The sequence below is a fragment of the Bubalus kerabau genome, chromosome 10, assembly GCF_029407905.1.
Source record: "Bubalus kerabau isolate K-KA32 ecotype Philippines breed swamp buffalo chromosome 10, PCC_UOA_SB_1v2, whole genome shotgun sequence".
NCBI lineage: Eukaryota > Metazoa > Chordata > Mammalia > Artiodactyla > Bovidae > Bubalus > Bubalus kerabau.
Window position 1 is genome coordinate 64,292,161 of NC_073633.1, and position 15,072 is coordinate 64,307,232.

Sequence of the window (15,072 nt, forward strand, 5' to 3'; positions counted from 1 at the left end):
TTCTCGATCTTTATCTGTAACTCCATTTTGTTTTCAAGATTTTGGATCATTTTCACTATCATTATTTGGAATTCTTTATAGGTAGATTCCCTATCTCTTTCTCTTTTGTTTGGTTTGGTGGGCATTTATCCTGTTCCTTTACCTGCTGGGTATTTCTCTGCCTTTTCATCTTGTTTATATTGCTGTGTTTGGGGTAGCCTTTCCATATTCTGGCAGTTTGTGGTTCCTCTTTATTGTAGAGGTTCCTCACTGTGGATGGGGTTGGACGTGTGGCTTGTCAAGGTATTCTGGTTATGGAAGCTTGTGTCGGTGTTCTGGTGGGTGGAGCTGGATTTCTTCTCTCTGGAGTGCACTGAAGTGTCCAGTAATGAGTTTTGAGATGTCAACAGGTTTGGCGTGACTTTGGGCAGCCTGTATACTGAAGCTCAGCACTATGTTCTTGTGTTGCTGGAGAATTTGTATGGTCTGTCTTTCTCTGGAACTTGTTGTCCCTTGGGTGGTGCTTGGTTTCAGTGTAGATATGGAGGCGTTTGATGAGCTCCTATTGATTAATGTTCCCTGGAGTCAGGAGTTCTCTGGTGTTCTCAGGATTTGGACTTAAGCCTCCTGCCTCTGGTTTTCAGTCTTATTCTTACAGTAGCCTCAAGACTTCTCCATCTATACAGCACCGATGATAAAACATCTAGGTTAATTATGTAAAGTTTCTCCATAGTGAGATACACCTGGAGAGGTACACAGAGTTACATGGAGAAGAGAAGAGGGAGGAGGGAGATAGAGGTGACCAGGAGGAGAAGAGGGGGAATCAAAAGAGGCAAGAGCAAGCTAGCCAGTAATCACTTCCCTATGTGCTCTCCACAGTTTGGATCCCTCAGAGATGTTCACGGAGTTACATAGAGAAGAGAAGAGGGAGGAAGGAGACAGAAGTGGCCAGGAGGATAAAGGGGGAAATCAAAAGGAGACTGATCCAGCCAGTAATCAGTTCCCTAAGTGTTCTCCACGGCCTGGAACACACAAAAAGATTCACAGAGTTGGGTAGAGAAGAGAAGGGGGAGGGAGGAGACAGAGGCGACCTGGTGGAGAAAAAGGAGAGTCCAAAGGGGGAGAGAGCAATCCAGCCATTAATCTCGCTCCCAAGTAAAAAAGGGTACTGAAGATTGGGTTCTTAAAGGTACAAATTTGATAACAAATACCAAAAAGCAAAGATTAAAAATCTAAAGTAGAGGTTAGATTCTCAAAAATACAATATTAAAGAAAAAAACAAAGTCACAAAAATTATAATATATATATATATACATACATATGAAGTTTGCTTTAAAAATAGGGTCTTTTTTTGGCAAAGTAATAGTAGGTTATTAAAATGAAAATTAAAGGAGTAATAGAGGACTTAAAAAAATTTTTTAATGTAAAGAAATTTAAAAAATGATAATAGTAAAAATATAGCTAGGACTTTCTCTGGTGTTGTTGTGGACAGTGTGGGGTCAGTTCATTTTCAGATAGTTGCTTGATCTGGCTTACACTTCTCAAGATTTATAGGCGCATTCCTATGTAGTCAGTGCTAACTGCAGGGTTTTAATCTATTTCACCTGTCACTTCCAAAGCAGTTCCCTCTGTTTATTTCGGCTTCTGTGTGCTGGCCTCTTCAGCATCTAATTTCCGCCCTGACACAAGGGGGCGGTGGTGGTCACTTTTTTTAGGCTCACTTGTTCAGTCGTGCTGTGGGGAGGGAGGAACACTGCAAACAAATATCACTGGTGTCTGTGGGGAGTGCTCCCAGTGTCTCGGCCACACTTGGGTTTGCCCCCGCTCACTAGCATGTGTGCTTTCCCAATCTACACTGCTTAGGCTCTAGGTTGCTCTGCCGGGAACTGTCTGAGGCAGGCCCTGGGTTGAGTGCACTTCCTAGGTCTAAGCCACTCAGGTTCAGGTTCTTGGGTACTCCACAAAGGCGCAGACTTGATTGGGCCTGCATTTTGTGCCCTTCCCCAGTCGGAGCAGCTCAGGTGACCAGCTGCTTGGCAAGCATGGTCGCCCCAGTTGGGGCTGCGACTTATCACCTCCCCTGTCCCTGCCGCTCGGTTTTCTAGGTGTACAACAGGTGTGCCTTCTCTTGTGTGCTGTGTGTCTCCTCTGGGGAGCTTATCTCTGGGTGCGATCCTCCGGGCGGATGTCGACCGTCCAGAATCCCGAGGAGTCTTGGTTAGCAACGAAGCCTGCTTGCAGTTTGGTAGATGATGCCTCTCTGGGGCCGCAATTGCCCCCTTCCAGCTCTGGCTGCCCTCACCTGCCTGTCTCTGGTGGGGGATGGGCCGGTCCGCAGCCGGCTAGCTCTGCTCAGTCCTTTGTTCTGTGAGCGGGCCTGGTGGTGTCTTAGGTTAGGGCTTTTCACGGGATAGCTATTCCACAGTCTGGGTTGCTCTCTCTAGTTAGTTCCCTCAGATTGCCCTCGGGGCATTCAGGCCCGGTCCTTACCCTAAGCAATGCAGCCCGCACCTTCCTGTTCGGTCCCCGCTTGCTAGTGGCAGATGCAAGCGTCTGCGCTGCTTCTCCGCTGGGAGTCGCCTTTAGGCACATAATCTGTGGGGTTTAATTATTTATTTATTTTTCCTCCAGGTTATGTTGCCCTCTGAGGTTCCAAGACTCGCCACAGAGTCACCGGTGAGAGTGTTTGCTGGTATTTGGAAACTTCTTTTTTTTAAGACTCCCTTCCTGGGATGGATCTCCATCCCTCCCTCTTTTGTCTCTCTTTTTATCTTTTATATTTTTTCCTACCTTCTTTCGAAGACAATGGGCTGCCTTTCTGGGTGCCTGATGTCCTCTGCCAGCATTCAGAAGTTGTTTTGTGGAATTTGCTCAGCATTCAAATGTTCTTTCAATGAATTTGTAGGGGAGAAAGTGGTCTCCCCGTCCTAGTCCTCCTCCATCTTAGGACCGCCCCCGACAAATACTATATCACTCATATATGGAATCTAAAGTATAATACAAATGGATGTATAAACAAAACAGAAACAGACTCATAGACACAGAAAATAAATTTATGATTACCAAAGGGGAGAGACAGGGTGAGAGGGACAAATTAGGGGTATGGATTTAAGAGACATAAACTGCTATACATAAAATAGATAAGCAACAAGGACATACCGTATAGCACAGGTAATTGTATTCAATATCTTGTAATAACCTATAATTGAATATGTATAATTTGCAAAAAAAAAAAAAAAAAAAAAACCTGAATCACTATGCTGTACACCTGAAACTAACAAAATACTATAAATCAACTATACTTAAGTGTTTTTTAAAAAAGATTTTTGAGTGTAGATCTAAGTTCATGATTACAGAAGGGAAAGGCTTTAAGTCAGAAAATGCAAAGTAAAAACTACAAAGACCAGTGAACTGCACAATGTAGGACCAGGTAGTCAGCCAGTCACCAGGGGCCCACTGGGATTCAATGTTAGCACTGATCCTCTACTGAGACACACATTTCAAGGTCACGTGTCCAACTCCAGTAATGTATCAATATCTCTGTAGAGATAACAGGGTAGTAAGAAAATTCATGAGTAAGTCATTACTGATTTGAGCCAAATACAGGAAACTATCAGAATTATTTTTAAATATATTAATGAAGCCATTCCCCCAACAAATGGGACATTATACAGAACTTTCAAAACCTCCCCTCGTGTCCCTGTTTGAATCATCTTTAATACATATCTTTACACGATGTATTCCATGCACCCCCCATGTCATGAACTCACCTTTTAAAAAACAGCTTTATTGAGATATAATTCACATAACATACAGTTCAGTGGCTTTGCATATTCTCACAGATATGTGCAACCATAACCACAGTCAATTTTACAATATTTTCATCACTTCAAAAAGAAACCTGGTACCCTTTAGTTATCACCTCCCAACTCCACCTCAGACCTTACAAGCAATACTAGTCTCCTAAAGTCTTCCCCTGGAAGTTACAAGCTTTATTCAATAAATTCCAGAGTTTCAAAATAGTTATGCAAGACAAATTCTGCCAGTGCAATTGTTGTCCTAGGTGGGGAGATTTCCGGTTGCTTCTTATTCTGTCTTCCCAGAATCCTCCTTGGCACATTCACCCTTGGGTTTCCTGCCTACTCACCCCATGCCCTAAATTACCTCCTGATTTCCATTTCCATCCCCTACTTGGGTGTTCAGACTATTAAAGAGGTCATGAATTCTGCTCAACAAGGGGCATCAGCCACATTTCAGGATTCATCAGTCCCAGAGAACCAGGGACCCACCTCTTTAAATCTCTCAACTCTTCCTCCTCACCTTGTAATAATGTACCCTTTTACATTTTTGCCCAATTTTCTACCAACATGATCAAATTCCTAAGAGAGAGGGATTTTCATGTTCTGTATTTATGTGCACATACCTTCTTTTCTAACTTCCAAAACCATAACAAGTTTGTTGGGGTTTTTTTTGTTTTTTGTTTTCATTTTTTAAAGTTAAATTCTGTTGACAAATTTCCCCCAAGATCTCTGAGTTAACTACAGACAACAGGATTATTTTAAAAATTCTTTTTGTAAAACTCAACATCTCCAACATCTTAAACAAGGAAAACCAGCCCACTGAGCATGCATGTCTGATGCCTCTGAGCCTGGAGCAGGTCCTCTGACCATAACTAGTGGAGAGCAGAAGTGGTGATATTTCGCCTCCCATTGCTCCCCTTGCTGCCATTCACTCTCTGAGTGAGGCTGGTCTTATTTGTGGACTAGTAAACACTGGGCTGTAGGGAAGGGAGATTGTAGGCCTCTTTACCCTGAAGAGAACTGCAGCTTGACTGGGCTGCTGAACTGGGCCTTTGTAAGGAAAGGGTCCCCCTGGCTTTCCTCCCCCACCTTGTAAATGTCCAGGGAGAAAAGGCCCACAGGGGACTGGGTCACCCTCACAGTTGTGGCCAGCCAATTCCTCGCTTGCCTGTGAGTTCCCAGAGGAAATGCAAACAAATCGGACCACATTTGGCTGCTGGCCAACGAATCTTTTAACTTCTTCAATAAAAAGTCTTTAAAACTTTGATTCTGACCCAAATCTTTTGCTGTAGCATAAAAAGTGCTGGGCCTCAAGTCCCTCTGTTGAGGGAAACAGTGTGTCTGTGGCATGTGAATAAGGATGTTTATCTCAGAAATGGTGCCTCAAGCTTCACCAGGTTCTATAATAAGCTCAATGCATTTTATTTCAGCTTTCAAACCTTCCTGAATTTCTAGTGACTGTTTACCTCCACCCCTTAGAGCAGTTGTTGGGTGGGTTTACTTGTGAATGTTCTTAACTCCATCTTCTTTCTTTGTAAGCCTCCAGTTGTGCTTTGTAAAAGGGCCCAGAGGTTACTGAGTTTCCACTGAAACTGGGACGAGAGAAAACAAACTCTCAAGCAGGAAGCATTTAAAAGGTGTTGGTCACTGGTATTCAATATCCAAAGTGGTCCTGGAGCTACCACATTACAAAAAATAAAAATAAATTTAAAGAATTGATGAGCTAAAAGGTGTAGTTTGTTTTTTTTCTTTTAGACTAAATGGTACATTAGACTTTTTTTTTCGTTCCCTCTCTGTTGCTGCTTATTTCCAAAGTATATTATATGGCAGACACCTGCTCTCTAAAGTCACATCTCAACCTTATATATAGAAGTCTCAAGAGGTGGACCCAGAGACAGAGGAGCCTGGTGGGCTACAGTTGATGGGGTGGCAAAAGAGTCAGATGTGACTTAGCGACGAAACAAGAGATGGAAGAACCCAGTTTTCCATGCCCAGGGGTCTCTCTTAGTCTCAAATCAATACCCTTACCACCTTCACTTCCACACTCCCCTAGAAATAATATTACTGAGTTCACTTTGAGCCTTTGAGAGGAAGTCTGGAGGAAATCAGTTGCAAGCAAACCACTAAGCAGTAATTTCTTAATCTACTCTGTCACTAGTTTACCTATACAATATGGACATTCAAACAGCAGCTGAACCTTTGCATGTGGTCTCCTGGGTATGGACTTCAACCTCCTAACCTGAAATCTGCCTTCAACACACCTGGGAACCAAAGCCATCAAGAACATTCCCCAGAGAGTGTCAAATAGCTGGAAAAGTAACTGGGAGCAAGACAGGATTCCAAATTCAAGGAAAGAAGAGAGAATCATAGATCAGACCCCTGGCAATTTTTTTTTTTTTTCATAAAACTGGAGTGAGCAATAACTGTTACCCATTTCTTTATTTGCTTCCTTAAATAACACCTCACAGAGTCAACCTCAAACTATTCATTTTCATCTAAATGACTTTTAGTGAAAATAGGTGGGAACTAACTCCATTTCAGAATTAATTTCCTTTAATGGCACACTTTCAGACATGTCACAGAGCACTGAGTGTTATAAAGTAATATTTTTTGTTGCTATTAAAGTGCCAGTTTAAATTATACATACATAAATGTGCTGAGTCTAGTCTGTTAGGTCACCACCAAATCATTTCTAAAGATGAACACCATTAACAAGAGCAGGGGAAGTGATTCCCTATTTAGGCATCCTTTCTCTCTTTTTAGCCTGGTGGCTATACACACATCATCATCCCCCCATCCCATCTCTGCACACACACACACAAAAACACACACAAAATTTACTTTAGCCTCCTCTTAAACAATTTCATTCTATCATAATATTTGTGGAGTAAATGTGATACTTGACCTTATTTTGTTCTGTTTTCATTATCTTGTTATCATTATATTCATTCATTTACATGGATACTTCTAAAATTGGTCATAACTCTCTTGGAGCCGACAAATTATGACAGCAGGCAAAACAACATATTCGTAGATATTTATGATGCTGCAATTCTAAAGCACTATGAAGTCAACTCCTCATATGAAGATAATACTGCTAGTACTGGTATTTATGACAAGCCATAAATGACTACGCTGGATGCCTGTCTTCGTAATGTCTTTTAGAGCTTTGGAAGAATCCCTCATGTAGGTCACTTTGTTTGACCTTCCTCCTTTCTCTGGGGAATTTCTGGGTGACTGTTTAAGGGGAGACTGATTCTAGAGGGAGGTAGCCAAGGCTGCACAGAAAGGGCTGTGGTCATTGTCACCTGCCCAGGGAAAGAGTAGTTCATGTTGTTCTCAGGTTGTAGCAAGTCCTATCATGGGCTGCCCTGAGGATTCACAAAGCTGCGCATCTGCTTCTGCTGCCCCTATGCTTCCTTGGTTTCTATCCTTGTTCACTATAAGAACCAGAACCTTATTGCCTTGGTGTTCAAACACAGTGACTTGCCCTGTCATTTCTCCATCTAACCATCCCTGCCCTCTCCCAAGTCATTAACCCAAATTCCTCCTCCATGCTACAATTTTACCCCTAGAAAATTGAACTTAGCTATTCTATTGATCAGCAGACTTTGCTTGGAAGCCCACTTTAGAAAAGCAAGTAACAGAAAACTTCTGGATGTTTCCAATCTAATGGTCTCTCTGAGCTTATCTTGTTTTATTTTTGGCTTCCCAAACTCTGATCCATTTGAGAAAATGATAATCTCTCAGCAGAAAGGACAAACTTAATGAAAGCACCACATACTTGGTAAAATTTTAAGAGTTCCTAGGAAAAGTCTAAAATTCTAACACTGAAACTCTTTGAGTAAACCATCATATTGCCATACATTTCTGAGAAGGATAACACAATAATCCATTATCATGCCCCAACACCTTGGCATAGCTGTCTGTCAAATAGCTAGCTATTTTCTGGCAAAACAATGTAATGAGATACTGATGTGGCAAGTTTTGATAGGAGATAGAGGATGGGAGGAGAAAGCAATGGCAACCCACTCCAGTACTCTTGCCTGGAAAATCCCATGGATGGAGGAGCCTGGAAGGCTGCAGTCCATGGGGTCGCGAAGAGTCGGGCACGACTGAGCGACTTCACTTTCACTTTTCACTTTCATGCATTGGAGAAGGAAATGGCAACCCACTCCAGTGTTCTTGCCTGGAGAATCCCAGGGACAGCGGAGCCTGGTGGGCTGCCGTCTATGGGGTCACACAGAGTCAGACATAACTAAGGTGACTTAGCAGCAGCAGCAGAGGATGGAGTATATAAAATACAGAAAACTCAGAAAGGGAGAGTACAATAAGTAGATCACCATCATGGAATTAAGTGGACAATATTAACTACCTAAGAATTATGGCAAAAAGAAAATAGAAGCAAGCTCTGAATCAATCAAGATTCAGTCAAAAAAACAGAAAGCACTCCAGACATTTCAGAGAGAATCTGGTACAGGGAATTGATTATCAAGTTGGTGAAGGCTGGGAAGCCTAACAAGGTACATTAATGCACCCCAGAGATCAGCAATAACATGAACCCAAGATGCCACCAATCTCTAAGTCTGAAGGGTCCATTAAAGGAGGCAATGCCACTAACTATCAGGAGCTAGGGTATCCAGTTTGAATAGAAATTTGAAGTAGATTTTGGGTATGTTCCCACTTCCATTTCCATGTAACCCCCTTCTTCAGGACTCCAAGGCTGGGGGTGAAGATTTTATAGATTACATAAAAGATTAAGGAAAGCTACTATATCCCAGTGAACTCAGTCTAGAACCCTCAGGCATCAAAGAAAGGTTGAGTCCTCTCTGGTCTTTAAATAAACAGGAGAGAAATTAATTTGATCAACCCTTGCCCTTACCCTCCCCTATACCAGCTGGCTCTCACCCCCAGTCCATCAGAGGTAGGATGATCAGATATCCTTGGTTTGCCAAGGACAACCTCAACACACACTTGTCCTAGCATCACACCTTTTTAGCACATGTCCTGGAATTTTCATCTTTTAATGAAGTATTATTAAGAGATAAAACTATAAAACTCTTAGAAGGAAAATATAGATGAAAAATCTGCATGACATTAGATTAGGCAATGATTTCCTAGAAATGACACCAAATGCACAAGGCAATCAAAACAAAATAAGAGATAAACTGGATTCATCAAAATTTAAAATTTTGTGCTTTCAAAAGACACTATTAAGAAAGTGAAAAACTCAGTGAATAAGGAAAGTATCTACAAATTATCTGATATGGGTCTTGCATCCCCAATATATAAAAAATGCATAACTAGACAAAAAAACAACAAATAACCCAATTTCGAAAAGGGCAAAAGGTTAAAAGACTTTTCTCCAGAAAAGACATATGAAAAGATGCTCAACATCATTAGAATTAGGGAAACAAGCCAACAGATAAACTGGATACATCAAAATTAAAAATTCAAATCAAAACCACAATGATATATCACTGTTTATAAAGGTACCTGTTATATCTTCACACACTAGATAGAAACAATGGATGGTAACAATTACTGATGAGGATGTGGAGCAATCTGAAGCCTCACACACTGCTGATGGGAATGTAAAAGGGTGCAGACACTGTGGGAAACCATGTGATGGTTCCTCAGAAAGTTCAGTGTAGAGCTACCATGTGATGCAGCAATTATACTCCTAGGTATATGTAACCAGGAAAACTGAAAACATATATTCACATAAACATTTATACACAAATGTTCATAGTAGCATTATTCATAATACCCAAAAAGTGGAAACAATTAAAATGTCCATCAACTAGAGTGAACAAATGAGGTATATCCATATAAAGAAACACTAACAATAATAAAGTACTGTTGAATGCTACAACATGGCTAAGCCTTATGCTAAGTGAAAGTAGCCAGACACAAAAGACTACATATGGTATGATTCCATTTCTATAAAATGTCCAGGATAGGCAAATCCACAGAAATGAAATAACAGTGATTGCCAGAGGCTAGGGAGAAGGTGACGGAGAAGGCAATGGCACCCCACTCCAGTACTCTTGCCTGGAAAATCCCATGGGCAGAGGAGCCTGGTAGGCTGCAGTCCATGGGGTCGTGAAGAATCGGACATGACTGAGTGACTTCACTTTCACTTTTCACTTTCATGCATTGGAGAAGGAAATGACAACCCACTCCAGTATTCTTGCCTGGAAAATCCCAGGGGCGGAGGAGCCTGGTAGGCTGCCGTCTATGGGGTCGCATAGAGTCGGACACGATTGAAGCGACTTAGCAGTAGCAGCAGCAGGGAGAAAGTGAAACTAGTACTGACTGCTAATAGGCACAGGGTTTCAGTTGTTGTGGCTGAAATATTTATTTCATTAAATAATTCCATATGTACTTCTGTGTGTTTTTTCTCTGAATGTATGCTGCATTAAAAAAAAATCACTCATTTGATTGTTCTTATAATACAAAGCAACCTCCCCCCAAAAAAACAGTGAATAATCAATTATCGATGAGTAACTTGCTATAGTTTTCCTCTGCTTTACAAATACCTTCTTCAATTAAATAAAATAACCACAGTATAACTTCCTGACACAACTGTCAAATTAATCTAAAATAAAAAGAAATTATTGTAATTTCTCAATTTTCTTTAGCCTAGCTGGACTTTTGTCATTCAGAATGGCCTCCAATCTGAAAGTAACCAAGAAAAGAAAAAGCAAAATGTGTCTCTCTTCAGTAGAAAAAGAAAAACCCCCAGTGACAGGCTTGTCAATCTGCTCACAGAAGTTATGGCACCTTCTTATTGGCAGAACTCCTGAAGAGCCAGCTGCTCCTCACCAAAGCCAAAAGGTGTCAAAGAAACAAAAAAGGAAATAAGAAAACAGGCAGGGGATATTCAAGGATGATCATAAAATCCCAATCTAGGTCCTAACTCTACTGCTAGATATGTGTGACCCTAGGCAAGTCACTTAAACTCTCTGAGACTCAGTTTTCTCATCAATAAAATAGGAAAATAATATCTGTCTTCAGGCAGATTAAGCCCCTGATAGTATTTGGAATAAGCCTCTGACCTAGAGGCACTCAATAAATGTTTCCTGGTTGTTGAGATGACAAAATGCTTTTCTTTGGAGGCCTTTTGGATTTAATTAGGGATAGAAAGTCATAGATAGCAGAAAAATTATATAGAGGGTTTTGCAGAATACAAGTTGGGAATCCCCTAATGTGAGGAAAGTTGATATTTTATTTTTTATTTTATTACTAGCTTTTTAGCCACACCACGTGGCAAGCAGGATCTTAGTTCTCCAACCAGGGACCAATCTCAGGCCCCCTGCAGTGGAAGCACAGAATCTTAACAACTAGGCCTCTGGGGAAGTCCTGGAGGCTGATATTTTAAACCAACTTTGTACTCTAATAGAGGACAAATAAAGAGGGGACAAATAAGTTTCATTTTGAGTGGCAACTCAGACTAACTAGTAGTGAATGCCCAAAGCGCTATGGCAGAAAGAATTCTGAAGATGAGTCCTGAATCCAAGGGCAGAAGGGATGTGATAGATTCCAATGTTCGCCCTCATCTCAGAAGAGGAAGTAATGACACATGCCATTCCTGATCTTCTATGCACAAAGGACAAACCTGCAGTGACTTTGGTAGCCAACTTCACAAGAGAAACTCAGACAAGTAATATAATAGTACTTCTTAAACCAAGAAATATTTTAGTTGAGAAACAATTTAATTAAAAAAAAACTAACAAAAATGCCAATACTGATAAAGATCTATGGTATTACAGGGACAGCTCTTTTCAGGGAAATCCTTTTTTTCTGACTTCTGCCCTTGAAACTTGAGGAAGAGGGCAGGAAGGGATGCTCTGTTGGACAGCCCAGGACCTGACACACTTTAACCATCCATACGTTTCTTGTCCTTGGAAGAAACAAAAATCCTCTCCCCTCCTCCCTCACTCCCACCAAAAACCTACTATTTACAGACAGATCAGTAGTTCGAAGTCCACAGTATTCTTCCTGGGACTTCCCTGGTGGTCCAGTGGTTCAGAGTCTGTTTAGCAATGCAGGGGACCTGAGTTTGATCCCTGTTTGGGGAACTGGGATTCTGCATGCTGTGGGCAACTGGTCTTGCATGCCGCAATGAAAGATCCCAAATAATACAACTAAGATCTGGCATGCCAGGGCTAAGACCCAACACAGCCAAATAAATATAAATAAAGTTTTTTTTTAATTTTATTTTTAAACTTTACATAATTGTATTAGTTTTGCCAAATATCAAAATGAATCCGCCACAGGTATACATGTGTTCCCCATCCTGAACCCTCCTCCCTCCTCCCTCCCCATACCATCCCTCTGGGTCGTCCCAGTGCACCAGCCCCAAGCATCCAGTATCGTGCATCGAACCTGGACTGGCAACTCATTTCATACATGATAGTTTAATTCCCAGCTACAACTGCCAATACTGGGGCAAGTTCAGCTCAGACCAGCCTACCAAGGAGTTTTTAGCCTGGAGCTACTCCAGCAAAGGCCACTGCTTGTGCCGCTCTGGCCTGTCGAGCAATGTCTGCTGATGCAAGACTTCAGAGCTTCATGCTGATGGGAAGATTTAAAAAGTCCTCTTCTACTCCCCTCTGCTTTCTTAATCAACACTTAGCTGCCACAATAAGGGGCTCTTCCTTTTGATGCTAATTGCACTGCCTAATTGTAGGGTTATTATCTTTAATAATCTGGCCAGACCTAAAACATACAGAGGAGGGTTCCACGTCTACAAAGAGTGACACATGCCTCTTTGCATGTGTCAAATTTAATACTGAATTTGATCAAATGCCTCAGGAATTCCTAGCATAGTGTAGGAGTGTGTCCTTCATGAAATCAAAAGCTGGTTAGGGCATTACCTCTTTTACAAGAACTAAATTTACCCTCTTGCCTTAAATAACTAGGAAGCTGGAGAAATTATATAAAATTGTTACTTGTTGAGACATTGAAAACAACCAGCACAAAGCAAATTCTCCTAAGAGAAGGGAAACAAAAGCAAAGCAAGCCCCGTAATTGTTGCGCCTTACTATCTGGAAGCAGTTTTCAAAGCACAGGACAGGGAGGAAAAGTTCTAGTAGCTCAGGGAGGCCAGGAGGGCTAGATTTGGGGATGGAAAGAGTTTATGTTTCCACCAGCCAAAGTGCTCGCATGATACAGAAGTACAATCCTCAAAAAGGTGTTCCTTTAGGGGAGGATAATTTAACCCTAGACTAAAAACTGTTCTGGACGAAGCATAATAAGTCTTTAAGGCAGATCTTGAAAAGATCAATCTGATTCCAAGTACCTTAACAAAACACATCCCAACACCATGTAAAATAATACAGTAAAATCCAGCACTCAACAATGTCTAGCATCTAGTTAAAAAAAAAAAAAATATATATATATATACATACACACCAGACATGCAAAAAAGCAGACAAAATATGACCAATAACAGAAGAAAATACAATCAATAGAAACAGACACAGGCCCCATATACATTGGTTAGCACTCTGGACTCTGAAACAGACACAGAAATGACAGAGATGCCAGAATTATCTGACAAAGACATCACAACAGCTGTTAAAAATATGCTCCATATGTTCTAGAAGAAGAAAACCTGAGCATGATGAAGAAAACCTGAAGATATAAAAAAGACCCAAATGGCACCTCTATAGAGAAGCAAAATATTATGTCTGAATTTAAAAACACATTAGTAACATTTTAGACAAAGGTAAGTTAGATATAGGAAGGAGACAGAGACATGAACAAATACATAACAAATTCTTCTAGAAGTTGAGGAAAATTCTTCCTTTTAAAAAGACATAATTCTGAGGGATGGAATGGGGAGGGAGGAGGGAGGAGGGTTCAGGATGGGGAACACATGTATACCTGTGGCGGATTCATTTTGATATTTGGCAAAACTAATACAGTTATGTAAAGTTTAAAAATAAAATTTAAAAATAAAAAAAATAAAAAAATAAAAAGACATAATTCTCTTGGAATTGCCATCAAAGATTAAGAATAACAGATTTAATGTTAGGATTAGCAGCAAGGAAGAAACTATTACAGATTGTTTTTTCTAGATTAGACCTTTGTAGGTCTATAAATTGAGATCTTGGTTGAATGTTACTTCCAAGACAGCACTGTCCTATAGACAAATAATACAGTCACACATGTAAGTTTAAATTCTCTAGTAGCCACATTAAAAAGAAATATGTAAAATTAATTTTAGTAATATATTTTAGTTAGCCTAATATATTCAAATATTATTTCAATATTATTAATAAACAATTTTAATATTTTATATTTTTTGTACTAAATCTTTAAAATCCAATGCCCATTTTATACTTAAAATACATCTCAGTCCTGACTAGCCACATTTCAAGGGTGCAGTTACCACATGTGGCTACTGGCTACTATACTGGACGGCATAAGTTTAAGCAGTTGCATTAGTCAGGGTCATGCTAGGTATTGTAACAAACTCAAAAATCTCAATGGCTTAACACAATCCAAGGCTTATTTTCAATTCAGGTTACAGTCCAAGGAAGTTAAAAAGGAAAAGAACTCTACCTCATTTCAGGGACTCAAGTTTCTTATAGCCAGTGGTGCCATTGTCTCCTTTCTGGAGACTTTCACTGGATTCTCTTTATCTAGTCACCTAAAAAGCAAAGAGTAAGGGCATCCCACTAAAGCAGCAGCAGCTATGGGTGCAAACTCTCCCCACAGCAAATCACCATCATACAAGTCACATTTACACTTAAGACCTCCGTTTGTATTACATGTGCTAACATTCAGTTGGCCACACCAACAAGAATGGAAGGAGAAATGAGAAGGGCAATGAAATAGGCTGAACAAAGATCTATCACAATGTGAACGGTTCAATTTGAAAAGCCTCTGGAAGAGGAGAAATTAAAGCTGAGCAACTGATGTGTTTCCCTCTCCACTGGTAATGGTAGCCTTGCTGCTCCCATATTCTCTAAGATACAGCATACACTAATAATAACCAAAAATATGGTGTGAAAATATGGATCATTACAGAAAATGGCTCAGACTGCATTACTAGGGGCCTCTTAATGATCTTCCTTTGTTAGAAAACCCTGTTTTAAACTGTAAAATAAAACACAGACACAGAAAACCATACTATACAAATGGATAATTTCATACATTATTTTTTCAAATTTTATCGAAATACAGTTCATTTACAATGTTGTGTTAATTTCTGCTATATAAAGCAGATGTGATTCAGTTATACATATATATATATATTCATATTCTTTTCCATTAAGGT